This window comes from Trachemys scripta, chromosome 13 (genome assembly GCF_013100865.1).
Source record: "Trachemys scripta elegans isolate TJP31775 chromosome 13, CAS_Tse_1.0, whole genome shotgun sequence".
Classification (NCBI taxonomy): Eukaryota; Metazoa; Chordata; order Testudines; family Emydidae; genus Trachemys; species Trachemys scripta.
In genome coordinates, this window is record NC_048310.1 from 8,460,539 (window position 1) to 8,486,693 (window position 26,155).

General features: G+C 44.1%; 1 long non-coding RNA gene across 1 annotated transcript in view; it reads left to right on the forward strand.

Moving 5' to 3' along the window:
• The window catches only part of LOC117886843, a 75,615-nt gene extending 49,679 nt beyond the window's left edge, over positions 1 to 25,936 (forward strand). The window contains exon 5 of the long non-coding RNA XR_004648064.1: positions 25,077 to 25,936. This is a non-coding gene — a long non-coding RNA (uncharacterized LOC117886843). The remainder of the gene's footprint in view (positions 1 to 25,076) is intronic.
• The last annotated feature ends 219 nt before the right edge of the window (positions 25,937 to 26,155 follow it).

Below are 26,155 nucleotides of genomic sequence, written 5' to 3' on the forward strand. Positions count from 1 at the left end.
GGCCTGGGTCAGCTAGGTCGAGCTGCAGGGGCTAAAAATTGCTGTGTGGACATTCAGGTTTGGGCTGAATCTGAGACCCTCCCCCTTACAGGGTTTCCAGGCTCCAACCTGAACCCGAGCATCTACACTACAATTTATAGCTCTGGGGGCTCAAGTCAATAGACCCAGATTATGAGACTCGGTGCTGTGGGTTGTTTTTTTTTAGTGCTGTGTAGTAGCTGTATCTAAAGTGAGCTGTCGCTTATAACAGGTTGTGCTGATCTTCACAATACAATTGTCCCTTGCCTATCTTACTTGGATGCTTGGACCATCAATGAAATAGTTAACAATGTGGAATTTAAATTATAGTTTGAATTAACACTTTGAACTTCCCCACTCGGTAGAGCAGGGGTCGGCAACCTTTCAGAAGCGGTGTGCCGAGTCTTCATTTATTCACTCTGATTTAAGGTTTCGCGTGCAGTAATACATGTTAACGTTTTTAGAAGGTCTCTTTCTATAAGTCTATAATATATAACTAAACTATTGTTGTATGTAAAGTAAATAAGGTTTTTAAAATGTTTAAGAAGCTTCATTTAAAATTAAATTAAAATGCAGATCTTATCAGTTTAGTGTGATCCTTGCCCTTGCTGAGTTTTCCAGTGTCTGGCACATATTTGGATACTTTAAGCTGAATGCAGGCTTCTGAGTGATCAGTTGTTAACCGGCTCCGAGAGGGACAGAGGACAGATTTCATGTGTGAAAATACCTGTTCACACAGGTATGTGGCTCCAAATGCTGAAAGCATTACCAACGCAATTTTCTTCAGACAGTTAAATTTCACTGGCAGGGACGTCCAGCAGGTCAGAATAGAGGTCCCATGATCTCTCTCGGTAGCTTCAAGTGCGCTCCGCGGATCTCCACACTTTGATGCCCACAATTCTGAGCTTTTTAACTGAATGAGCTGCATTTCGAAATCTTCAACACCCACCCACTGAAATACTGACAAATCCAAGTCGCTTTTGTTAAACTTTTCAGGTTTAATTAGAAAAGCAAGCATTGGGCCAAATCACTGGAAATCTTGAAATCTGTCAGAAAATTCTGATTCCTGTTCTTGCATGTACATTCTAATCTCAATGTCAAACGCAGTGCGCTGTTCCACGTGGCGTGATAGTGATGTAAGCAGCAAATCAGGACTTAAAAATATCCCAGCACAGTGGTGCTGGAACAATTTTTAAGGTGGGGGTGCTGAGGCCTGGGGTCAGCTGCAGAGCCCCGGGCCAGCGGCTGGGACCCCGGGCCGGTGTCTGGGACCCCAGGTCAGCAGCAGAGCCCCCTGGACCGGTGGCTGGGACCTGGGGCTGGCAGCGGGCTGTGCAGGGCCGGCAGATGGAACTCCGGTTGGCAAGGGGCCGGTGGCAGGTACCTCAGGCCAGCAGTGGAGCCCCCGGGACCGGTGGCCAGGACCAGGGCAGTGTGAGTGCCACTGAAAATCAGCTCGTGTGCCACCTTTGGCACACATGTCATAGGTTGCCTACCCCTGCAGTAGAGCAAACTTCTTTGAGTCATTGCTTCAGTCTCTCTGCAGACTTCACTGCACTACTTACAGTTGGTTCATATTTTGAAGGCCCCCCCCACCCCCTACAACCATAAGGGCTAGACACTTAAATCCTATTTTATTTTTTAAAGTAAGTTTGGATTCTGGAGCAAATGATAGCATCTCAGAAGACGTGGTGTTATATCATACCACTCTGTGTTGCCCCAATTTGAGCCCAAGACGATAGTAGGAGGAAACTCAGTAAGGTTCTCCTCTAAGTTTCCTGGTCACTCTATCACCCTCCAAAGCATTTTGGTGTGGCCCAAGACCTATTTATTATTTTGCGTTTGCATGGATGGCGTGGGATGAGAATTTAAATCTTCTTTACCAATGGAGCCTGGACACTGGAGTTCTTTATTCCCTAAAATATTATAGCCACTTTTTATAAATTGCAGTATGTTTATAACACATCTTGTAGTAATTGATTAGGAAAGGATTCATTTGTGTCAATTACATATTAATTATGAATGGAGGGGGTGGTTCCCAAAGGTACAAAGGGGACTTAGGCATTATGGCAGTGTGGCCTACTGGATGGAGCCCAGGATGGGGACTCAGGAGATCTGCGTTCTATACCTGGCCTAGCCACTGGACTGCTGGTTGACCTTGGGCCAGTCACTTCCCTCCCGTGCCTCAGTTTCTCCATCTGTAAAATGGAGATGATGACATTGACTTCCTTTGTAGGGCGCTGTGAGACTATTGATGAAAAAGCACTATATAAGAGCTAGGCGCTATTATCTAACTGCCATTTATGCCTCACTCAAAGTACTTAAAAAAAGCTTACCTTCAAAAATGTTGAGTTGAAATTAGTCAGTGAATGGTAGAGGGTAATAATTCATATTAAAATACAGGAAACTTACTGTGTTAACTATGCATATGAATGCCTAGGAAACCTCGCATTTGAGTGCTGGAGAGCAAAGTTCTCAGCAAACCTTTCTTCTCATCGTTGTCCAGCTCATTTATGTAACTTTCTCCAGTGTATTTTATGAAGCTGTGGGACTAGGTTCTTGATTCTGATTGGTAGAAAACCGATCATTTAAATTCCAGGAAATGCCTGATTTTTTTTTCCATTACAGCTGGTTTCTCATTAGAGAAGGATCCAGCTGCTCAGACAAGCTGTGGAATTATGAAATGTTAAAAATTACTGGAAAAAAACAATTAACCGTTATAATAACATTATCGGCAGACACTCAAAACTTCTAGGACCCGAGCCTGCAAACACTTACTGCTCGGATTAGTCCTCACGGCCACGAACACTCTCGTTGAAGCTACAGATGACAAGAAAACAGCTTGTTCCTTAACTGTTTTGAGGTCAGCCTAAAGTCATTATTCCCATTGACTTCAATGACCAAGAACTGTCTGGCTGGATCTTCAGCTGGTATACGTCAATGGAGCTCTATTAACTTCAATGGAGCTACGACAGCGTACAGAGCCTGAGGATCTGACTAGTTGACTTCAATGGAACCAGGAAGATTTACATGATATGATTCTGTAAACCGTTCAACAGGACCGCGTGTGTAATGATTTACAGAACTGAGCCATCAGCCCTTAATGCTGGAGCCGACCATTTTGGGGACACAATTGTGGAAACACTCCAGGGGCGTAGCGTTTACTACAATGAGTAGCCCCACGGAAGTCGATGAAACGCAGCTAACCGTATCAAGCCCAACCCAAGAGCAGTGAACACACTGCCCGCTGCTCACTTGCAGCAGGCAGAATGGAAGAATGTTACCTTACTCATTTGACAAAAAATTAATGATCCTGTATGGTTCGAAACAATTAAAACTTAGTACTTCCCTCTGGGGTTCATAGAAATCTGGGACTGATTTGCATCAAACTGAAAAAGTTGATTTAAACACTTACAGTGGGCTCTAATTAGTAGCAAATTAGTATGTTTAGCCAACTTTGCATTCTTTTCAAAGCTCTGGAATATGGCACATACATGCTTTCATACTCAAGGACCAGGCCTTTGAGGTCCTTGGCATGCTTAGTTCCTACTGTCTTGATAAAAGGGTATTTAAGGATATTTGCAATAATACAATGCAAGTATTAAAACATAAGACTCCAGCGTAGTGAAAAAGTTCCCATGTTATCTGGAGAGTCTAGAAATCTGAGGATGTGTTAGAACTGGAAACAGCTGGTGGAGATTAGACTTCTGTGCCAGCATGTAGACAAGAAGCAGCCGAAGAACTCAGGAGACAACCTTTATTGTGTGCGTGCAGAACTGAGAGGTGTCAGGTGTGGAATGCTTCAGAGCCAAACCAGGGATGCTTGGGTGGGTCATGAAAGGGAAGGAAACGCATGGATATCATAGCCAAATGTTAATACTAAGGCCTGGTCTACACTGGAGGGGGGGAGGGGTCGATGTAAGATACGCAACTTCAGCTACGGGAATAACGTAGCTGAAGTCGACGTATCTTATTTCGACTTACCTTCCATCCTCACAACGCAGGATCGACGGCAGCGGCTCCCCCATCGACTCCACTTCCGCCACTCTCCCTGGTAGAGTTCCAGAATCGACGGGAGCGCGTTCGGGGATCGATATATCGCGTCTAGACGAGACGCGATATATCGATCCCTGATAGATCACTACCCGCCGATCCGGCAGGTAGTCTGGACGTACCCTAACAGTATTAGATCTTAGTTACAGGGAGGGCCAATCCAACAACTTGGATCTGACCTCCCTTATCCAGATCCAAATTCATGGGCTTGATTCTGTTCTCACTTGTACCAGTGTCAATCAGGAATAACTCCCTTAACGTCCGTGGAATTTACACTTTTGTAAAACCAGAGTGAGTGATCATGTATCTCCATAATGGATTGATCCAAACATCACTGAACTTGGTGTTTTGACATCCAGATCCAAACTATATTACTGTCCATGACCCCAAGGAACTATTCCAGCAGGCAGGGATTCCTGGGGTGCAGTGAGACCCTGTCATGCCACGTTTCTCTTGAGAACTTCCTGTAGCATGGGGCCAAGCGGTGGGTAGCAAAGAACTGCTCTGCTGACACCCTGCCACTGAAATAGGAGAATCCTTGAGGGAGGTGGGAAAACTGACTTTCCAGCTGCTTTTGCTGTGCAAGAATAGCACAAAGCTGGCTGAGTAGTGCCAAGAATCAGGCACCTGGTATTTAGATTTGGCCCATTCTAGAGAGGTTTGAGCTGAGAACTGGCATCCAAACCTGGATGTGAATCTGGGCTCAGATCTGGTGATTTTGGTTCAGGCCTCTCTATACTTCTGGTATGAGACAAATGATTGAGTACTAAGCTGTGGGGGTGTATTTGTAGTGGATATGTATGGCTCTGGATAGGAAGATGAGTCACTATGGAGAGGTGGCACCTAACAATTACTGGAACTTTATGAAGTAGTTGAAAATGTTTCCAAATGATGAGTGGCCAAAGGCTTGTTCAAGGATTTAAAGGCGAAAAGTTAGATTTCAAGAAAACAAGACGAGTCTAGCAGCTCTACCCGTTCAGAAAGACAGACACAAGGACCTGGCATAGATAAAGGTACAGAAATGGAGCAGCTATGGACTTATCCTTATCCTAAGGATATTGGACACCAACCGGGAGAACAACATGCAAATAACTGTTGTTGATTGGAGAGCAAACAAATTCAGATACATGCTGTACCTCCAACCTCAGGGATTTTAAAGGCCTATGAATTCATAGTTGAAATTGACAGTTTCCTACCCACAATGTTCCAAACTGCAGCTGGGAATGCCCCCGTGTGTTCGTCGCTTTTGAGGATTTCAGGCTGGTATTGCCATGAAAAGATAAACATGTTCTGGATGAGGCTTGGCAAGAGTACACAGTGCTTTGCAAATCCTATATCCCCAGGAGTTTGCACATCATATTCCCTTGCAAGAGGGAAAGTCAGCAGCCAATCAGAATCCCCATCAGAGTCTGTCTCTGTTTGCAGAGGGGGGGCATTCTTCCATTGGCAGGAGTTGGATCTAATAGCTCTTTTCCATCTCTGATTTCTATGATTTACATAGGTTGAGCATATTACCAATGTTACCCTTGTAAATGATTATATTTACAGAGCGAAACCCCAGGTATCTCATGTGACTGTTTCTACAACGTATTGTAGGTTGATAATGTGTACAGCCGCCATTGTGGCATAATGTGGAATTTATTATAGGCAATTGGTAGCCTGAGGTACAATATCTGACCACAGTACTTAATGTTGACACTGATTTTATGTATGTGTTTCTATATGTTGAGATCCTGCTGCGAGAGGGCTTTAGAGGACTGATTTTCAGAGTTTTTTCAGCAACACCTGCGCCCACTAAGGCCAAAGGGTTATGAAAATCCACCCATCAATCTGCTCTAGGGCCAAGTCGCAAAGATGGGATTGCAATGAAGACCCAACTAAAAAAGAAAATCTTTCTCCAGAGCAGATTTCTCGCCCCCGCGCCCCCCCACCCCCCCCCCCCCGCCGCCCACACACACTTTGGATTTCCAAACTTGGAACATGGGTTAAAATATGGAACATGACATTACGCACAGCCTGTCAAAGCAGCCGTACAGAACCCAGGACCGTTAGCCAAAGCAAACTGGCCTCTCTAATTACAGGTGAAAAAATATTTGTAACAAGCCTTTAAAAAGAATTAAAATTACACATGCATCAGAAGACAAGGTTTTCCTTTGTGCGCTATCAGCAGTGCTTCCAGTTTGCACAGGCCCTGTGATGTCAATGTGTCAGCTGGGATAATGTATTTTTCTTCTCGGGCATCATATCAATAAGTATCTTGTACCTTACCAGAGTCTGTCTTGTTCTCAGTAAAGGAGGCGCACAATAAACAGAAACATGAGCTAGAAAAATATAGGGCCAGATCCTCGGCTGGGGTGAATGGCATATGTTATTGATTTCAGTGGAGTTTTCTGATTGACCTGAGCTGTGAATCTGGTCCAGACTTTGCTGGAACAGATATTCTTTTTTTCAAGGATAGTGAAGTTGAAAGAATCATAATATTCAAAAATATTTCTTTAAAGTCGGTGCAGGCTGTGAAAATCACATCAGAGCTCCTGGAAAAACAAGCTTCTGGAGAACGAGGAGGAAATGCAGGCTCCTGGCCTGTTTCATTCTGAAAAGTCTGCACTTGCTTTTTATACCATCTGTGACAAAGTGGGGGATCTTCTTGTTTTTTCCCTGTTTTTCCAATGGTTTGCATGCAGAGGGAGTGGGACTCAGTTTCCCTGGGTGTTACTGGTTTAATGAGGTGAGGGGAGAGGGAGTTAGTTGTTACAGAGGACCGGAGAGGGAACTTGGGACCCCAGCCAATGGCCTGGAGAATGGACACCCCAGCGACTGGTGACCTGGCGACCTGGTGACCCGGAGGCCCAGCTCAGGAGTCACAGCCAGTTCTGGCCAGTGGGAGGACAATGGGCCGCGAAGAGAGGACCCTGGTGACCTAATGAGCCGGTTCCAGCCAGAGGAGGACAGAAGAGATGAGAGGAGGCCCAGGCGACCCTGCTTACCTGGAGAGAAGATAAGGGACGGAGACGGGGTTTGGGGTCAGTGATACCAGATGCCCAGCTGGGAAGCAGGGGGTCTCGGGACTGGAGAGGGGGAGCAGGCAGAGCCCACCTGGATGCAGGGGAGACTTTGATGTGCTGTGCTGAGGGAGGCCAGGCCTGAGGCCCTGAGCGTTTCTTGTGCTGTGTTCAATGCTCAATAAACCCTCCTGTTTTACGCTGGCTGAGAGTCACTCCGGTCTAGAGAACAGGGTTGCATCATCCCCTTTGGGGGGGTGGAGGCCCCGGGGGGCCAGAGCGAGTGGACTCCCTGAGGTGGCCCATGGCGAGAAACAGGTGTGCTAAGGCTCAGAGAGGTGCGGCTCCAGGAGGTGGAGGGGTTTAACCCCGAGAAAGAGTGGACTCCCGGGAGAAGGGCTGTTGCACTGAAAGGGGCACCCCCCATGGACCACACGGGGCCAAGGGTGTCAGCGGGCCTGGGCTATGGGGCTGTTTAATTGTGGTGCAGATGTTCAGGCTTGGGCTGGAGCCTGAGCTCTGGGAGCCTGCAAGGGATGGATACTGGACCCTAAATGTCCCTACTGAGGATTTCCCTTGTATAGGTGAATCTCTAGTAGGATAATACTAGCATAGCCTTCCACCACTCTGTTTCACAGCTTAGGCCAGGGATCGGCAACGTTCGGCACGCGGCTCGCAAGGATAAGCACCCTGGCGGGCCGGGCCAGTTGATTTATCTGCTGAAGCAGCAGGTTCGGTTGATGGTGGCCCCCATTGGCCGCGGTTCGCCATCCCGGGCCAATGGGGGCAGCGGGAAGCCGCGGCCAGCACATCCCTCGCCCACGCTGCTTCCCACCGCCCCCATTGGCCCGGAACGGCGAACCGCGACCAGTGGGGACCGCGATCGGCTGAACCTGCCACATCAGCAGGTAAATAAACTGGCCCGGCCCGCCAGGGTGCTTACCCTGGCGAGCCGCGTGCCAAACGTTGCCGACCCCTGGCTTAGGCATTCATCAGCTGCCAGAACTGCCTCTTGTCACCTGTTGTAGCCAGGCATAACTTAGAGTAGCCCTTAGGCTGCACCAACCTCCTGTTGGCCCCAGGATCAAGAGAGTAGTGAAGATGGCTCATGTATCTAGTGAAGCTCAGATGAATCAAGGGACTGGGTCCCAAGATTTGTCAGTCTCCGAACGTGGGTCTAGGATCAAAACCCTGGGACCTTCCACACAATGGAACAATAATTTATTGTTACTGGGGGAATGAATTGTTTTGTTAAATGCTTTTTGACCAGAACTTGCAATTTGAGATGTCAGTGGAAAGGCAGCATCTTTGACAGTTAATGATTATTCCTGGAAAACCCCGACACAGCAATCTTTCATCCCCTGGAGAATGCAGTGCCCACCCAGCTAGCCTTATTGTTGAGTGATGTTGGCACTACCAAGTTAAAACCTAATAGCACTGGCAAGAATCAAGCTTCTGCAGACAGTGTGTTTTAATACAGGACTATATGTAATGCACTTCAGTTCAGTTCTGCTGTTATACGGCTGGGCTACACCCAGTAGATTCCCAAGATCCAAGAAGATGTGGAGGACCTTCCAAAAGCCCCCTGTGTGGAAACCTCCTGTCTCTGCACTGACTCTGGGAACTCCCTAAAAACTCCTTCTGGCTCCCTGGTGGTCTGTGAATGTCCCTGGACTTCCCACTCCCATGAATGGGGCTCTGCAGGAAAGGTAGTAGAATTGCAAGCTTTCCTGCAAGCAGGAGGGATAATACTCATTTCACTGCCAACACATGGATCTTGTATCCCACGGGGTCGCAAAAAAAGGGGATGGTGTTGAAGAGATGGCTGAATTCCCCCTTCCATGCAGTCAACAGGCAGATTGTTTGTCCCAAAGGTCCCTGTGGACGTGGATTGATAAGAATGATTGGGTCCAGCTTGTAAGTGATTTGGGGCAATCTTTTCGTTTTGTGTTTGTACAGCATCTAGCACAATGGAGTCCTGGTACGTAACCGGGGCTCCTGGGCACTATGGCAATACAAATAAATAATGACGATACACATTAGAGCTGGGTGGGAAATTATTTGACAGCATTTTTCTGATGGAAAATGTCAGTAAAATTTTTCCATTTTCCAGCCAGACCTAGTACCCATGCTGTAAACAAGAGCTGGTCAGAAAATAGGGGAAGGGAGGTAGGGCTGTTTTCCTGTGGACGTTTTTGACAATTTTTAAAAAATAACTTTCATCAAAATATTTTGCAGAACGCTTTAATTTTTGTATTTAAAAAAAGTTAAACTCTTTGGCCTCAAACGTTTGGGTTTTCAGATTTTGGGGTTTTCCATGACAAGTTGCAGTTTTTGCAGGAAGCAAACAAGAAGATTAATTTCAACAAAGAATTTTCGACCAGAACTACTGCAAACCTTAACTTAAACCTCCTCTGATCCTTTGTATCCTGCACTTGGCTTTGCATATTGGATCCTCTTTCTGTTGCTGTTTACACCAGAAAGCATCTTTAATTTTTTTTGGAAAGCTCTGATTCTCAACAATGCTAAGTGTGCAAAAGGCTCCTAGTGAAATGTAAAGGGATCTGTGGGTTCCCTGCACTTCTAAAAGCCAAGACATTAATTATTAATCAAAGGTTTAATCAAATTTTATTAAGCAAGTGCATAATTAGTCTGTGGAACAAGATATCACGGAGGCCAAACAGCTTATGGGATTCAAAAATGGATGTACATTTCTATGGATAATGAGAACATGAGATTATCTTACAAAAACAAATCCAAGCCACTAAAGTTTGGAAGGAATATAAACCCTCATGTTTCAGGGCATAATCCAAACTCCTTCTGAGGAGTCAGGAAGAAATACCTCTATGATAGGTTATTACATAATTGCCCACTCCAGGATGTCTGGTACCTTCCTCTGAGGCATCTGGCATTGGCCACTCTTGGAGCCAGAATACTGGAGTAGTAGGACAACTGGTCAGAGTCAGGAGGGCAAATTGGTATAAAATAGAATTCCTGAGCTATTAGTTGAAGATAAAAACAACAAGGAGTTCGGTGGCACCTTAAAGACTAAGGGATTTATTTGGGCATAAGCTTTTGTGGGTAAAAAACCTCACTTCTTCGGATGCATGGAGGGAAAATTACAGATGCAGGCATTATATAATGACCGTATAGTTGAGGATAGGCAGGTCATTGGCCTGATCATCAGTCCATCAGGCAAAAATAGGTGTTTTGCTAATGCTTTACCTATCAGCATCTCCCCTGATCAAGCTGTGCCATCTACTTCAACTTGAACTTGACCATGAATCAACAAAAGGTCTTGATTTTTTTTTCTTTAAAAGCCAGTTTCCTTCAACAGGTGTTTGCTGTGTCTGAGGTTACTTTGTTTATATAACCCTTGTTCCATTTGGAAGGATGAAAAATATCACTCCATTTTATTGTAAACAGACTTAGGTTCTATTAAACACTAAAAGGAAAGGTTACAGGATTAGTCATACTCTCTCCCATTCCCTCATTTTTTAAAAAAAATGCATAGGGGCCAACAAATATTCTTTCCTCGGATGTAATTTAGGGGGCGGCGGGGAGAGAAAGATGATCTTAAGGCTGCTAAAAGAGGGGGTAAAACCTCCATTTAACTATAGTGGTGAGCCGGGTGATGTCTACAAAGAGCTGTTTGCAATGTGTGGGGTCCTTGCGTGCTGGCTATCAGTTTTCAAATATGAGCTTGGAATCCTGTCCAGGTTTTATCTACTGTTCATTGCCAACAATTTCCATTTTGATTTTTTTTTTTAAACTTTCTTGACAAACAGCCATGAGTGGAAGCTTGATCATGGAAAGACAATCTTTTATAATGACAGAAGCAGAGCCAGGAATCCATGTCAAAGGGCCAAGATGCTTTAAAAAAAGGACAGGGCTGAGATGCATGTGGGGGATGGAGAGGGAGGGATTGTAGCAGGGCCTGGCCTAGATACAACAAGGGTGGGCAACAGGTGAGCTGTTATTAATGGGAGAGCAAGACATATAGTAAGTGATGCTACACTCAGTGCAAGATACTAACCTTCTTTTCCATTAGTCTTCCTCTCACAGAGCTTGCATGTGTCCTGCCTTCCCCTGCCTGCCCCCCTTAATTCAACCTTGCCTAAGCCCCACTCCTAGCATTGCAAGCTGGCATGTTGTAAACTAAGTGAAGTGTATAAATGGGCTCCCTTCAAAGTGTGTGCCTCAGTCCTAGCAATGGGGCATAGCAACTGACAAGGCCCCTAACATAACGCATCTGTGCAAAAGCCGTGTTATGAATCATTTGCTGGTTTAAACTGAGCTATTAAGAATCCAGAGTCAGAGCAAATTCCATCATTGCTCTGGGAGTAGGGAAAGCAGGTGTTTTTTTCCATAAACTGTCCTTAGCACTAAAGTTAACTGCAATAAATTGAACAGAGGAGGAGAACAGCAGATGTTAGTACAGGAATCCATGTGCTGTGTCTGAAAAATTAAGCTACATATAGATTTTTTTTTTTATTAAAAACAAAATAAAAAACAATGACCTCTTTCCTTTCTGGGGTAACAATTTTATCCCTCGTTTTTAGTTCCAAGATATGCACTTTTCATCCTTCATTAAAGAATTATTAATGGCTCTCCTCTGCCCAAGCAAATTAAAGCTGACAGCTCATGGTTCACTCATGCATCTTGTCAGCTTAGGTCTTATCTGCTATGTATGCTCCACTCACAGCCAGGCCTGCGTGTAGGTTTTTGCTGCTTAGCCTTATTTGCCAAGGACGGTGTGAAGGGAGTATTCTGAGTGTATGTTACTGGAGATTATTCACAGGCTTCTCTAATAAATAATTCCTCCCAACGTAACCCACAATCAGGACACACAGGAAACTGATTTTCTCTAATTGTGTGCTTCCCTAAAAACCCGTTAGATCTTTAAGGATTTTTTAACTACCAGCTCCTAAATGCAGGATGGGTAAATGTCAAAGCTGGACTTTGCCAAATGCAGCTTAATAATAATAATTCTTGAGTGTAAATTGTTTAAAATTAGAGGAGAATGGAGTCTAATGCTTCAATTTCTTGAACAGTATCAACAGTTCCCTTATAGTTGCAAATTAATCTCCCTCTGCAGCCTTAATAAGCAAGAGTTTGAGTCTCAAGGTAGCTGAAACAATACCCACGGGGTATCAGGAATGTTTCAGAAAATTGTTTGTGGGAGGTACGCAACTGCCTGAGTGTACTAAGGGACAGACAACCTGCATCCATTGAAGACAAATGAAGGATCAGCCCATGATCTCTTGTCATTGATGTTAGATATTTGCATCCCAGCAAAGAGCCCATCTGATTGCGTGCTTGTACGCCTACCAGCTCCCTGAAAGGTCACCTTTCCCAATGCACAACATCATCCTCATTTCCCACAACCGCCGTGGACCGCCCCCTGATTTCTCCTAACCTCAGACCTGGAAAGACTTTCCAACTGATTATTCTGCCAGTAATAGATACCACCCAGGAGATAGTGTGCTCACACACACACACACTCACACACACTTCTGTTGCAGCTGTTACCAGGCTCGTGCAAGGAGAGCTGGGGGGAGGGTCATGACAGGCTAGTTGTGGATTTGTGGGAGAATGGTCGGGGGGGGGCTTCCTTCCCCCACCCCCCAATTCAATACAAGGAAAAAATGAGTGATAAATTGACTAGACTGCATTGATAGCTGATTTTTAAGGAGGAAAAAAAACAAATGTACCTACATGTCTTTATCTCTAATTCCCTCAGCCTCTAGTGTTTTCATTTTTTCCCCTACACATGTAAAAAGCCACAATAGAAAAGTTCACCCCTGGATGCTGTTGCTTTACAGTGTTAGCGTCAGCAAAATAGGAACTAAAATTGCCCATACGTGTGGAGAAGAAGGGGGCAAAGTGGAAGGAGATATTTCTAAGACAGACACGAACACACACACTACAGTAGTCTAATACACCTCAATCTAGAGGGAGAGGTAATGAACATTTTTTCTTTCTTCCCTCTCTCGTGACCTAGAGAAAACTTGTAGACTTGAAAAGCTGAATCTGCCAGACCTAGTCATCCATTTCCATCCCTTCTCCCTCCCCCAGTTTACCTAACAGACTGTATAAACACAGGAAACGTGGTTATTTTCCAGATATTGATGTACAACTGTTTTGTAAGCTATGTTCCCTCGAAAAAGACAAGGTTTAAGGGAGAAGGAACCAAATTCCATGACTTAACAGGCTCCGGATCAGGTCTTGTACCAGTGGTGGTGTCATTCTAAAAGTCTAGAAATGGGATATTGAAAAAATTGTTTATTATTTTGCTTCTGATTTAAAAAAAAAAACAACAATCTCTGTGCGGGTGGGAGGAGGTTGTCACCGATCGTCTCATATTCTATCTTTCAATATCTTATCAGATGCTGAAAACTTTTCCAAGTAGGTGTTTCCATAGGGCCTTTTTGTTGTTTTCCTCAGTCACATGACAAGAGAAGAAAATAGGTTGGGAGATAAGAATAGTTTCATGTTCAGAGCCAGCACTGCCTGACTGGTTGTATGTTTGCTAACCTAGGAGGAGAAATATTGCATTGGCCTTCCTAGCTGAGTCAACTCCATTTGAAAAAGATGGTAGAGTTAAGGTTTTGTTTGGAGATCAGAGCTGTGCCAGTCTTTATGTTGCAAAGCTGAATTGTTCTTAACTGTAAATAGGGCTTCTAGGAGTTTTTTGGTGGGGGGGGTGGATGGGATTTACTTAATTTTGGAAGGTTTATTTTTAGCAATTTTTAAGCTTTATGTAGATGTCCAAAAACTGGTGGGATTGGAAGATCTCTCTTTTTATATACTATAATGAGTATACTGTTTGTGAAAGTGCACAAGGGAACGTTACGTAGTACTGTTTCAAACACCACTGTGGTAAAGCACACTAGGGAAGCTTTACTGCACACCAGAAGGGTTTATAGGGACCAGATAAGGCACAACACCTTAATGCGCTTTAGACATCACATGCTGGAGTCTGCATGAGTGCTCCATGTAGACAAGCCCTTGGGTACAAGTAACCACTCCGGGTGTTTATTGGATAAACACCAATTTCATTTTTATGGGGGTTAAAACCAAATATCAGAAGCCCTAACTATCAATCAGAGGGTCTCAACATTATCCATGCCCAGCCCCCATGATATATCAGGAAAAAAGTTCTGGAACTCCTCCTTCTATAATTTCAGAATCCCTCTCCTGTCTAGCTATAAAGAAAACCAAGATGGTCACCACCCCAGGCTGGAAAACCATGTCCTCAGAGTCCAGAGAGATACTACATAAACTCGGTAATTGGCCAGATCCCTACTCAGGCAAAACTCCCATTGAAGTCTAATGAGGACTGTAATTTAGGGCCCCACAAACCTGTTTCCTTGTTACTATATAAAAATAAAATAAGAACTTTGGGTCCTGAGCATCTCCCAGTCTATTTAAATCAGCCTGCTTCTGAGAGCCTCTACCTGGTCCTCAGTCCACAAAGCTGGCATTGCTGCCTTCATTAGAGGGTTTGGGTTTTTCTTTGCAAGCATATAGGTTTGCTAGTGTGTCCACTGTTGCAAGTCATGCGAATAGGCCTTTGCAATTGTAGGGCCTCAGAGGATCTCAAACGGGCTTAACCAAGGTGAATGAATTTAGCTCAAAATAGCTCTCTTAACTCTCCATTTTATAGCTGGGGAAACTGAGGCACGGAAAGGTTAGTTCACAACGCAAATCTAATTCCGATTTCCCTAATCCCAGTCCTGTGCTTTAACCACAAGATCATGCTTCCCGGCATTTAACGGTTTGCGACGCAAAATCCTTCACGAGTAACTTTCTTCACTGAGCATTATTTGCAATTGACTGAAAAGGTGAATAGGCAGAGAGACATTTTAATGGCTCTATCGTTATGCAGATGGCACGTTGTCAAGCAACCAAACCAAATCCTGCCAAGAGCCACATCTAGGCACGGTATTATTTATGTTGCGTGTTAACTTGCTTTCTGTCCTGCTCCTAGATCCGTTTCTGCGAGCAAGCTGCGGATGAAATCCAGGCTTTCCCCCGACCTGATTATTTACAACTCAGATGAGAGCCAGTCACGTTATTATTAAACACAAATAACACTCATGCAATGCTGCGTGACAGTTTCTAGAAGACTGAAGTCACAGTTAATAACGTCGGTTATTTCGGGTTATCAGAGGTACATTTCTGTGGATGCGCCTCTGATCTGAACTGCTTCGACGTTAAGTCGCGAAGCTTCAAAATTAAAAATCACTCCCTCCTCCTGCATTGCAGCAACTATTCGGATTGAAATCCTGCACCAAACTTTGCTCCACAGATTCGCTCTCCTTCCTGCTAGTCCAGCTGCTCGCTTCAGTTCCAGTTTGTAGGATGCTCCAAAACTCTCTCGATGGAGAATGTTTCCGGTTCCGAACTGGGAAGGCGGATAGGCAGCCTGGGAAAATACATTTGAAATGGGTTCACACTGCAACTGAGTTTGATTCTTGGTCAGATTCTGTTAGAATTAGCAAGGGGCGTATTAATGTGGGCCCCCTAAGACACGTGTGTTCTTATTGCTTTCAGGAGACATTCAGTCATAGGAAACCGACTTCTCCACTCAATCGTCCAACTCACTGGGCTCAGGAAAAAACCTGGGGGTAAATTGAAGCCATTAGTAGCCTCAACGTGATGACAGGGCAATAAATTACTAATTAACCTTTCAGAACAGGTCAACACCTTGGGGATGAGTGTGAAAACATGAAGTAGTCGCCTGACAAAGCCCTTAGAAAACCAGCCCCTTCGCTCGAGTAAGGGGTCGCCTATAACCCTTGGAGAGGTCCCAGAAACAATGCGCTCCCCACTAGGGTGAGCGGATAGCAACTGTGAAAAAAACGGGACAGGGGGTGGGAGGTAATAGGCGCCTATATAAGAAAAAGTCCTAAAAAACGGGACTGTCGCTTTAAAAGCGGGACATCTGGGCACCCGACCCCTAAGTCACCCTGTAGCTTTATTAAAAGGTGGTGGGTTACCACTCCGGGAAGTTTTAAAAACCCAATCCCTGTGCAACTGTTCAGGAGTGATGCGCCCTAGTGTTCGGCTTCTACCATCTAAACTGTATTGTTAGATTTCTCTCTTCACCTACATGTGCGTTATTGCCGATTACATACTCTATGTATCCTATGACTTTTAAACACTAACTTTATATTTGTGGCTAATCTAAGAACTGTACTCCGCTGCACAGTAACCTCTGTATTATATCCTTTTTTAAAAAAGGACATTAGCTTTGATCACTTTTTGAATTCTCTCCCGGCTTCCCAATACGACAGGCTAAAGCGCATGGCCAAAACCACGCTTTGTTTGCCTTGCGCGTTGTTGGTATTTCGGTAAGTTTATAAGGCGACTTAATTTGTATTGGCAGGATGGCAATAAAGGCCAATGTTGTTAGGGTTGGATTTCTTCCAGCCCTCGGTGGTGGCCAGCTAAAAACACTGCTGGGTCTCTGTCCTGCTACGTCTTTCTCTGCGTCTGATCGGAGAGAGACCGCGGCGAGCCCTGGGACTGGATTCCCCTGGCAGTCCCCAAGGAGCAGGGCGCGCTGCTGGGTTTTCCCGGCCCACTACGCACCCGCGGAGCAGCCTTATCGAAGCACCACCTCTCCCAAGACGCCTCAGAAACGTGTCCTGCGAGTTAGGAGGCGGGTCGGGTCTCTCTTCTTCCTGGGCAGCCGAGCGAGATGCCCAGGTTTCCAGGCTGGTTGCATCTAGCTCATTGTGCTTCCCACTTAAACTAAGCAGGCAGCGATTTGGGACTAATGTCAATCCCAGGTAGCAGGTGTGGTGATGCTGTAGCCTCCCCCCATCCAGGGTTGCTTTTGAGGCGGCTTCCAAAGCTTTTTCGGTGACCCATGGCAAGGCTGGGCTGAGCTGTGCCGTGATATGCAGTGGGCTCCAGTCACTCAGAAGCAAAATCTTGGTGGCATGCACTAAATGCGGTTCCCCCCCGTCTCACACTCATTGGGGCGCGTGTAGCGCAGCTTTCTCATCCTGCAGTGACATCCAAACTTACTGCAAAGAGCACAAGGGCACCCAGTTTAGTTTGCGGCGTCCTCCAGACAACAGCTAATAATTAACGCACCGAGGGCCCTGACTCGCTGGAGGTTGATGGAGTCATTTGCCCGCGCAGGGGTTTCATCACAACGTTTGCCGTAATTAACGCTCTGCCATTCCGAGGTGATTAGGGCAATCCGCCTCATTAGGAGAGACAAGCCGATATTTAAAAAGAATCGCAGCTTTAAAAAAAAAATCTCTGTCACCTAACGTGAGCCCGATCCCCAGACTTTGCAGCGTGTGGAAGAAAGGGGGGAAATGCAACCGCGACCACCCATGAAGTTCACCGCGAGTTTAGAAACGTGACACGTCTCATTTTCAGGGAACAGCTTCCCGTGGGCTCGATTTTATTGATCATTTCCCCAGCATGCGCCTTGCATTTGCTGCAGATCTCTCGGGCGAATGTTGTATATTTCTTGAATTGATTCCATAGGGCCAGAGGGATGGTCAAAAGCAATCCACGTGAGAAGGAAACTCCCCGGGATTACAACTCGAGGGGTAGGCTTTTCTCAGGCATATTTGTTCGGAATTACATTGATCAGACGCATGCAAAAAAAAAAAAAACCCTAGAAACTTAAAAACAAGCACTTTGCTCTCGTGTGTATATTTGCTGCCTCTGTTAGGGCAAAAGCTGCTATATGCTCAGTACCGAGAAGGCGACTGAAACCAGTATTACAAGAAGCGGTGCTTCCTGTTAAATGTGTACATCCCAGAACAGGACAACAACATAAAATTGTACCATCAAGAGCTGGAGGGGGGGATAGGTTCCTGGTGTTGGGGGATGTATTTGCAATTGGCATTCCTCAATATATTGCTGCTGATCGAGCAGGAGGCTTTGCCAATAGTATCGGCATCAAAGGCTTTTCAATTTTAATGGTGTATGACATTTCTGAGACCAGATATGGCTCAGCAAATCATATTTTAATAGCCCTACCTTTAAAAATGGGCTGGCTTGGCGTGTACCCCGTCATATTTTAATTTCTCAGCTCTGATGAGCATAATTCCAAGCAGGTATTCAGTTTCTACATTTATAAATCTTGCTCCCAGATGTTAAATGCCATAGGACTAGAGAGAACAACTATACAAATATAATATTTAATACCAAATGTCAGCTACGGTGTTCCACTCAATTTCCTGGAAAGATTTTTAAACTCTTCTTATTTAGGTTGAATGCCCAATCAGTTCCATACACAAGTCCTAGCCCAGTTGCTATATAATTCCACATAACTAAGTTCTCTAATTTCTGAAATGCAAATGTAGAGCAGATGTAGGTGGTAGCGAGGGAGGGAAGGTTTCTTCATTTTTTAGCAGCACTAGTTATTAGTGTGCTCCCAATGGCGGGGCGGGGGGGAGGCTAGAGAGCAAACCCATTGACTACTAGAGGGAGCTTGTACATTTGGGACTTGATCCAAAGTCCATTGAAGTTAGTGGGAGTCTGTCCACTGATTTCAATGGACTTTGGCCCTGGCCCTTATCGGATGGATGCACAGGCTGGCTTTTCAATAGCAAATCATATATATATGTAACCTTATATGTGCCTCTATCAGGCATAAACAACCCAAAAGCTGGTTAACTTCCAGAAACTCTTACAGTAACTCAAGAGGATGATGAATTGGATGAATCAGAGGAAACAGTTTTTCACCTGTAGCCCATCAGTTGGAATAACTCAGCTCAGGTTAGTACTGACCAAACCTGGTGGCCAGTTAATAGCTGTTTGGTGGCTGTATGAGATGAGTAGGTGGCCTCACTCCAGTTTGCAGTGAACCAGAGTTTATAGCGTTAATCAAAACACACCATCATGCAAATTAGACCACTGCCTATCATGTCTCATTGTTTGCTGGTATTCCCCATACACCTGTCTGTATCCGTCTCTTGTCTTATACTTGGGTTGTACACTCTTTGGGGTAGGGACCATCTAATTCAAACCAATGGGCAAATATATAGTTAACGTTGTATAGAAACATTGTAGCAAAATGCCAAAGAATTCAAGAACTTGAGGGTGTGAAAATCCACCTAGTCCTAGATCTACAAGTGTTATAATTATTATTCTTATCCTATATTACATCTATTTCTGTTCCAGCTTCATTGAGCCTTGCACAACCACAATATATTTCCATATTTCACTAGGGAAGGAACAGATTTACCCCTTATTATTCCATAAAGACACTACTCAATCATTCAGGGTATGCCTTACTCCTGGGGCAATTCTGCGCCAAAAAAATAAAAATGCTGCACCAACAAATGAAAAATGCTGTGCACCATATTTTAAAATTCTGCATATTTTATTTGTCAAAATAACATTATATAATCACGCCAGTTTCAATTATTTTGGTAATTTATTCAAAGTACGGTCAGCAAGTATGTCTGTAATAATACAGACACACACAAAAATTCCCCCGGGAGTAGAGTTAAAGAAACCCCTATGACAGCCTAGTTCCTGTTTCTCTGCTCCCGCCAGAGCCCAGCTGGGGAGCCAGAAACACACATCGCCTCCCCTCCAGAGCCCAGCCATGCCCCCCACTCTGCAGCCCAGACACTCACATCCCTTCTCCCCAGAGCCCAGCTGCAGGCTTTCCCCTGGCCCAGACACTTACAACTCCTGCCCTCCTAGAACCCAGGGATCCAGAGGGAAACAGTCTGATGCTGGGTCCTGGGCTTGCATGGAGTTTCCTGCACACCACCTCCTTCCTTCATGGGGTGATGGGAACTGCAACTGTGGGAACCCTCCAGTTCCTTCCCCCTCCCCCTGGCCTGTCTTCTGATTGTGAGCTGGGCTCTGCTGGGTCCAACGGCCCCTAATGGTGGCCAGCAGCACTGCAGCCCATTTCTGTGCGGTGGAGGAAGGAAACTGTTCATTTCTGCAAAATTCTGCGTTGTGCAGTGGCGCAAAATTCCCTCCAGGAGTAATGCCTACAATGCAAGGGAAAGTATGTAGTGTGGGTAGCTACATCTAGCTAACATGGAAGTGTAGATGTGTCAGCACAGACTTCAGCATGCACTATCAGCCTGAGTACACACCGAGGCTCCTCAGCAGGCTTGTACTCAAGATGCTAGCCCATAATTAAAGCTAGCATGGGTATACCTATCTGCGCTACAATCACACCTTCGTTTGCAGCATAGACATACCCTAAGTGTGCCATAAGACCTCATTTGGTTTTCAAATGTTAATTGTGGAGGGGAAAAAACTACCCTGAAATGTCTTTCTTTCTATAAAACTTGTTCAAATTTCAGATCAAAGAAAATATTTTAAACGTTTCAAAAGTAAGAATTAGCATTTACAAAAATACGTTGTGTTTTGTGGAGCATGTACTTGCTTTGGTTGATTTCTTTATGGCTTTGGGGATCTGATCCCTTTGCTCTGATCATTTTTCTCATAGGGCTGGAATAAGGCAATCTGGAGCTCTAGGTATGCTGTAAACACAACACCCCAGGACTCTGCTCCTGTCCCTTGGCCCCTTCTCCCATTCAGAATGGTATCAAGCAGCTCCTCTCCCTTCCCAGAGATGCATGGGGCTAGCCCCCTTCTCTCAGCCCCCATCCCCCACCCAGAGGTGACCGCATGGCCTATCTCCTGTGGGGAGTTTAAGGGGCAGTATCGAGGGTCAGTGTTCTTTTTCCCCATGGAGAGGCAGTGTGATGTCACCCCCAATATTTTCCCCAGCAGCTGGGGCACATCAACTCAGATGGGTTCACCAGTCTTCTCCTCTTGCCATACCCAGAGCCCTCTTATGAGTGTGATCCTGACAGGGGCCCTCAGAGCTGTGGGTCTGAGAGATAATACCCCTATGGATAGGCATAGTAGAATTCCATTTTTATTTGTTATGATTTTGATGGGTAATAGCAATGTTTATTTTTAAGCATTATTTTATATGTTTATCCATTTCAAATGTTCACAGTTGCAGGAAATTATGGGAGAAAGGGTCAGACAATTATTTAATGACAGTACACATGGCGATTCAAAAAAGTTAAAGCTTCATAAACCATTCAGATACACACTCTCAACATCACATGTCCAGATATACAAAGTCAATGTCTTTAAATCAACCAACCATAGCTGTTTTTACTGTTAATTCCTAGTCCATTTGTAACAAGCCTAATTTAAAAGTCTAAATCCAGTGATTTAGACTATAATGAATAAGTCCTGAAGCAGCATTTTTCTTACTTTGTCTAGCTGTAAATTTTTATTATCATCAATGGAAATATTTGTTGTCAGTTGTGGGAGTTCGGTGACATCGACGTTTACCAATTAAAAATCTAATTCTTCCAAGCCTACCTATGGAGATTCCCAGTACAGTTTATAGCTCTCAAACTATTGTTCTAGCAGACTCAGGAAGAAAGTCTTGTATAAATTACTCCTGATGCATATTTTCAAGCTTTTCTTTGCAACCGAGAGCGCTAGAAAATTACTTACAAGCTGAGTTTCTGATGTACTCTCCAGGAACTGGGGCCTTAGACACTGTCCCATTGTGCATATACCTTAATCCAGCTTCATATGTTGTGTATATTGTGTTCTTCTCTTCCACACTTTCTGTGTTGTCTATTTAAATTGTGAGCTGTTCAGGGCAGCGATTGTCTCTTACTAAGTGTTTGTACAGCGCCTAGCACATGAGGCTCTGATTCCAATGGAAGCCTGTCAATGCTATCGTTATGCAAACAATATTCAATAATAGTTGGCCAGGAGGTGGACTGGATAATCTAATAGACTTTTTTCACTCCTAACATCCGTTATTTTATAGTTGCTTTTTTTGCTTGTTTGCAGTCAGATATTGCACTGGTACTTCTTGAAGGTGCATTCAGTCCTAAGGGGATATGTATATTATCTTCTAATGCAAGTATTCATAAACCTACCCCCGCCCCCCATCTTCATGCATTATAAAGGACCTAAGTTTAACTTACTTATTATCTGAGACGGGGGGAATATATGCCTTTATATTGAGTCTCAGTATTGTTACTCACAAACTTTTTTTCAAAAAACCTTTTTTTTTCCCAATGGAAAACCTATTTTTGTATTCTGCCACATAAAAGTAGTTTTACCTTCATTAGTGGCTACACTGATTACAAAGACTAGAAGATCTTTAAATTGGTTGGGTTTTGTGTATTTCTTTCAAAGAAAACCATCAAAATAGCATTTGTGACTCATTATGATTATAACAGTGATGTTATCATACTTGTCTTATTACTTTTCTCATTTTGATCAAAACTCTGTATGCCAGGCATACCTTTAACTTCTAGGGTCTCTGTGCAATCCTCTTTTGAAACATACAGAGAATACTATATGGTATAAAGATTGCAGATGCTGAGAAGTAACTGAGCTTAGACTCACTTAAAGACTACAGGACACATTCCCAGCTAGTGTAAATCAATTATCGCTCCAATAAAGTCAAAGAAAGTGTGCCAGTTTAAACCAGCCATAGATCTGCCCCAATAGGCCAAACTCCAGTAGAGTTACACCAAGGATGAATGTGGCCCAAAGGGCATTATCAATAACTTAGAGCTGGATTGTACTCTCAATGAAGTTAATAGCAAAACTGCCAAAGGCGTCACTGGGAGAAGTGTCAGACCCTTAGCAACTCTGGAATCCTTGTCCAGCACATAGTGTGACATCCATGACACAAGATATTTAGGAATTCTTTTCAGAAGGGTTCAGTTTGAGGGTTTTTTCTCCTACTACGGAAACTTAGCAACCATTTTTCTCCTTATTTTTGCTTTAAAGGAAGTTTATGGTAACTTTCTTCACTATTTTCCTATAAATAGTCTAGATAGTGTCCAGAACTACAGAACTTCCAGTTCCCACAGAGTTAAGAATCATTTATATCGGCGTTCTTGTAACTGAAAAACATCACAACTCACATTTGTTTCATATTCACAATAAAAAGAAAATGGGTGTGTGTGTGACTTCACTGGGACCAAGTTTTTACCCTAGAAGTTTAGAGTTTTGTAAGTGCCTACAAAGTGGATATGTTTCCTGGAGGGCCATTGCATGGAATTAATACACTTGTAACTTACAGTCATCTCTTGCTAAAAATTGTCCTCCACAAGACACTAAAGGAGGGGGGAGGGATAGCTCAGTGGTCTGAGCATTGGCCTGCTAAACACAGGGTTGTGAGTTCAATCCTTGAGGGGGCTGCTTAGGGCTGTGGGGTAAAATCAGTACTTGGTCCTGCTAGTGAAGGTAGGGGGCTGGACTCAATGACCTTTCAAGGTCCCTTCCAGTTCTAGGAGATGGGATATCTCTATTTATTATTTATAAGCCCTGATATTCTTCAGAGGTGCTGACTTTAACTGCAGCTTCAAGTGGTCAGGATTTCTGCAAATCCAGCCCAAACTGTAGTTTCAGGTAGAGCAATTGGATGAAATGACCGCATATGCCTTCACTTCACTTGGGATCATTATACCCTGGTTGCATGCATTACCATGCCTAACTATTCCAGATTTGTGTTCTTCCACAACGTTCCATTATGTCATCATGCTCAGGCTCTTTAAAAAAGGAACGGGAATCTCTCTGCAGCAGGACATAAAGTAACTAGTAATAAATAATGCCACAATAGCCCTGGGCAAAGGATGACCTAAGCATTAAAAAGCTTTTTTGGACAGATGAATTCCATTGAAAATTGTCGGTTTAGAGATTTGGTTTGGTGCCACTGCAGGGAGCAATCCATCCCACACAGCTGTGGTGGAGACCTAGTCCCAAAGGAATGAGACCAACCCTTCATTTCAGATAAGTGTCATTTGTTCTTCACAGAAGGCTTGATCCTGAGCGGTGCTGAATCTCTCCAGCAGTCATTGAAATCAGATGGTGTTGCAGGTTGCCAGTGCCTCTTAGGATCAGGAACAGAGGCTCAGATCTCAGAGGTATTTAAGCATCTAATTCCCATTGACATCAATGGAAATTAGGCACCGACATACTTTTGAGGATCTGGGCCAGACTTTATCACAGGCTCTGTGCTGGTCTATGTGATTGACTCAACACATTAGTGTCTTTACAAGTTCTTTAAACTTTTCATACGTTTTAAGAACCATCCAGCCCTTTCTGAAAGAATGGGAAGGAAGGACAGTTCTGTGATTACATCCCCAGGGGCCTGAGGAGCAGAAGATCTTGGTTTTAGTCTCAGCTGTAACACTTCTCTATGTGCCTCAGCTTCTCTCTCTGTAAAATAGGGATGATATTTACATACAAATACAATTGTTGTATTCACCTACAGGTCCCAGCTGAGAACACGGTACTATTGAGTTAAGCATTGTACAAACACATAGTGAAAAATAGTCCCTTCCCTCAAAAGCTTATAAACTAGACAAGAGAGAGATGAGAAGTGACCTCCCTAAGGTCACCGACAAGGACTAGAGGCAAGTCTCCTAAGTCCCAGTCCAGATTCTCTCCCTACTACAAATCAATGCGAACTGGATGGAGGGTGTTATACAAGTATAAAGTCTTCATAGTCTTTTGTAAACGATTGAGGATATACTAAGCGATTTTGTACTTGTCCTTATTCAGATTCCCCACTGTGATTCCTATTCAGCTCCTGCCTTGAAACTTACTCTCTTTCTGACTTCTTTGTGTGGGTGGGGTGGAGGAATGTCTACCAACCAACCAACCGACACTTCCCTTCTCTACCACTGTTTTCACTTATTAAAACTTTTTTTAAAAAAGTCTTGTTGCTGATTCTGTCCTTTTGATGATTATATTGATTTTAATTGTCATGTGTTTCCTTGTATTAAGTTTCTGATATTCAAGGAAATCCAGGCTGGATAACAAGTGACATGTGGGCACAATCAGTCTCAGACAATTTAGTTTTACCACCGTGTGTAAACACTGTGCTGAAATTGTCACTCTGATTTAGGAGGTGTCAAATTTTTCTGCAGGTCTTTCCCTCTCCCCACTTTTTTTTTTTTTTTTTTTTCATTTTTCCTTCCTTTCTTTCAGGCCTCAGCCCTCTCAGTTGTTAGCTGCTTTCACAAAGGACTTCACCAGCTAAGCAACACGCACATTCGGTTTGCCCAAAGCCTTTGCGCTAACCTCCAGATGCATTCTTGGATGCTGTTAGAAGCATAGACAGTTGCAAACCTCAGATCTTTTTTTCTTCTCCCTCTTGCCTGGAATTGGGAACCAGTTTGTGCACCAAAAATAGAAGTATCAGTAAGCGGCTCAAAGGGACTTAATCCCCTAGATGCAGATGAAATCAATTAAAAAATTTGAAACTGGCAGCCTCTTATATTTTAATTGCACAGTGCGGTGATATTCTGCCGAAAGCAATTACATTGTAGATCTTCCCACACACAGACAGCCCCAGTTGTGCTCTATGAAGACTAGTGGTTAAGTGTATCAGGAATCACGTCTGCGTTTCAAAAATCCGTTTTCATTCCGGCTTTGAAATAAAGTTTCAGCATTTTTGGACAGAAGAGGGGTTGTGGGATTTATTTAATTTTTTGGACTAGCACAATGAAAATGCCCATGTGCCCGGAGGATAATATTGGTTTCATTCCTATTAATTAATCCATTGCTTTTCCTGCAAGGACACTCTTCTGCCTCTTTGACTATTTTTGAACAGGCAACTGTCGGAAAAGATACCCCTGCTCAGCATCAAATGAACGATTCCACTCAAAAGAAAAATATTTCCACAGGTTGAACAGGCCTTGAAGCCCAGTCTTCCAAATTGTGGTTGAAGTGCTCAGATCCAGTTCATGCTAGTGATATCCCTTGCCCTCCCTTCAAAATTAGCCCATATGAATGGACCCTTTTGTAGCAGAGAAAGAAACAGACAGGGATCACAATGATCTCTTTCTAGCCAGGCCTTCTGTAGCTACTAGTGAGTCAACAAGCCTGCCTGCTCCTGTAGGAGAAGGAAAACAGCAATTTCTTAGTGGTTTCCTTGGCATGTTGGAAATTGCAGCAACTCTCCTGTTATTCTCCTGTCGGACCTCTGGCCTGCTTCTTACCATTAGCCGCCTTCCATCCAATACTGGAGTTAAAGTTCATGAATAATAGCATTTCATAGCAAAGAG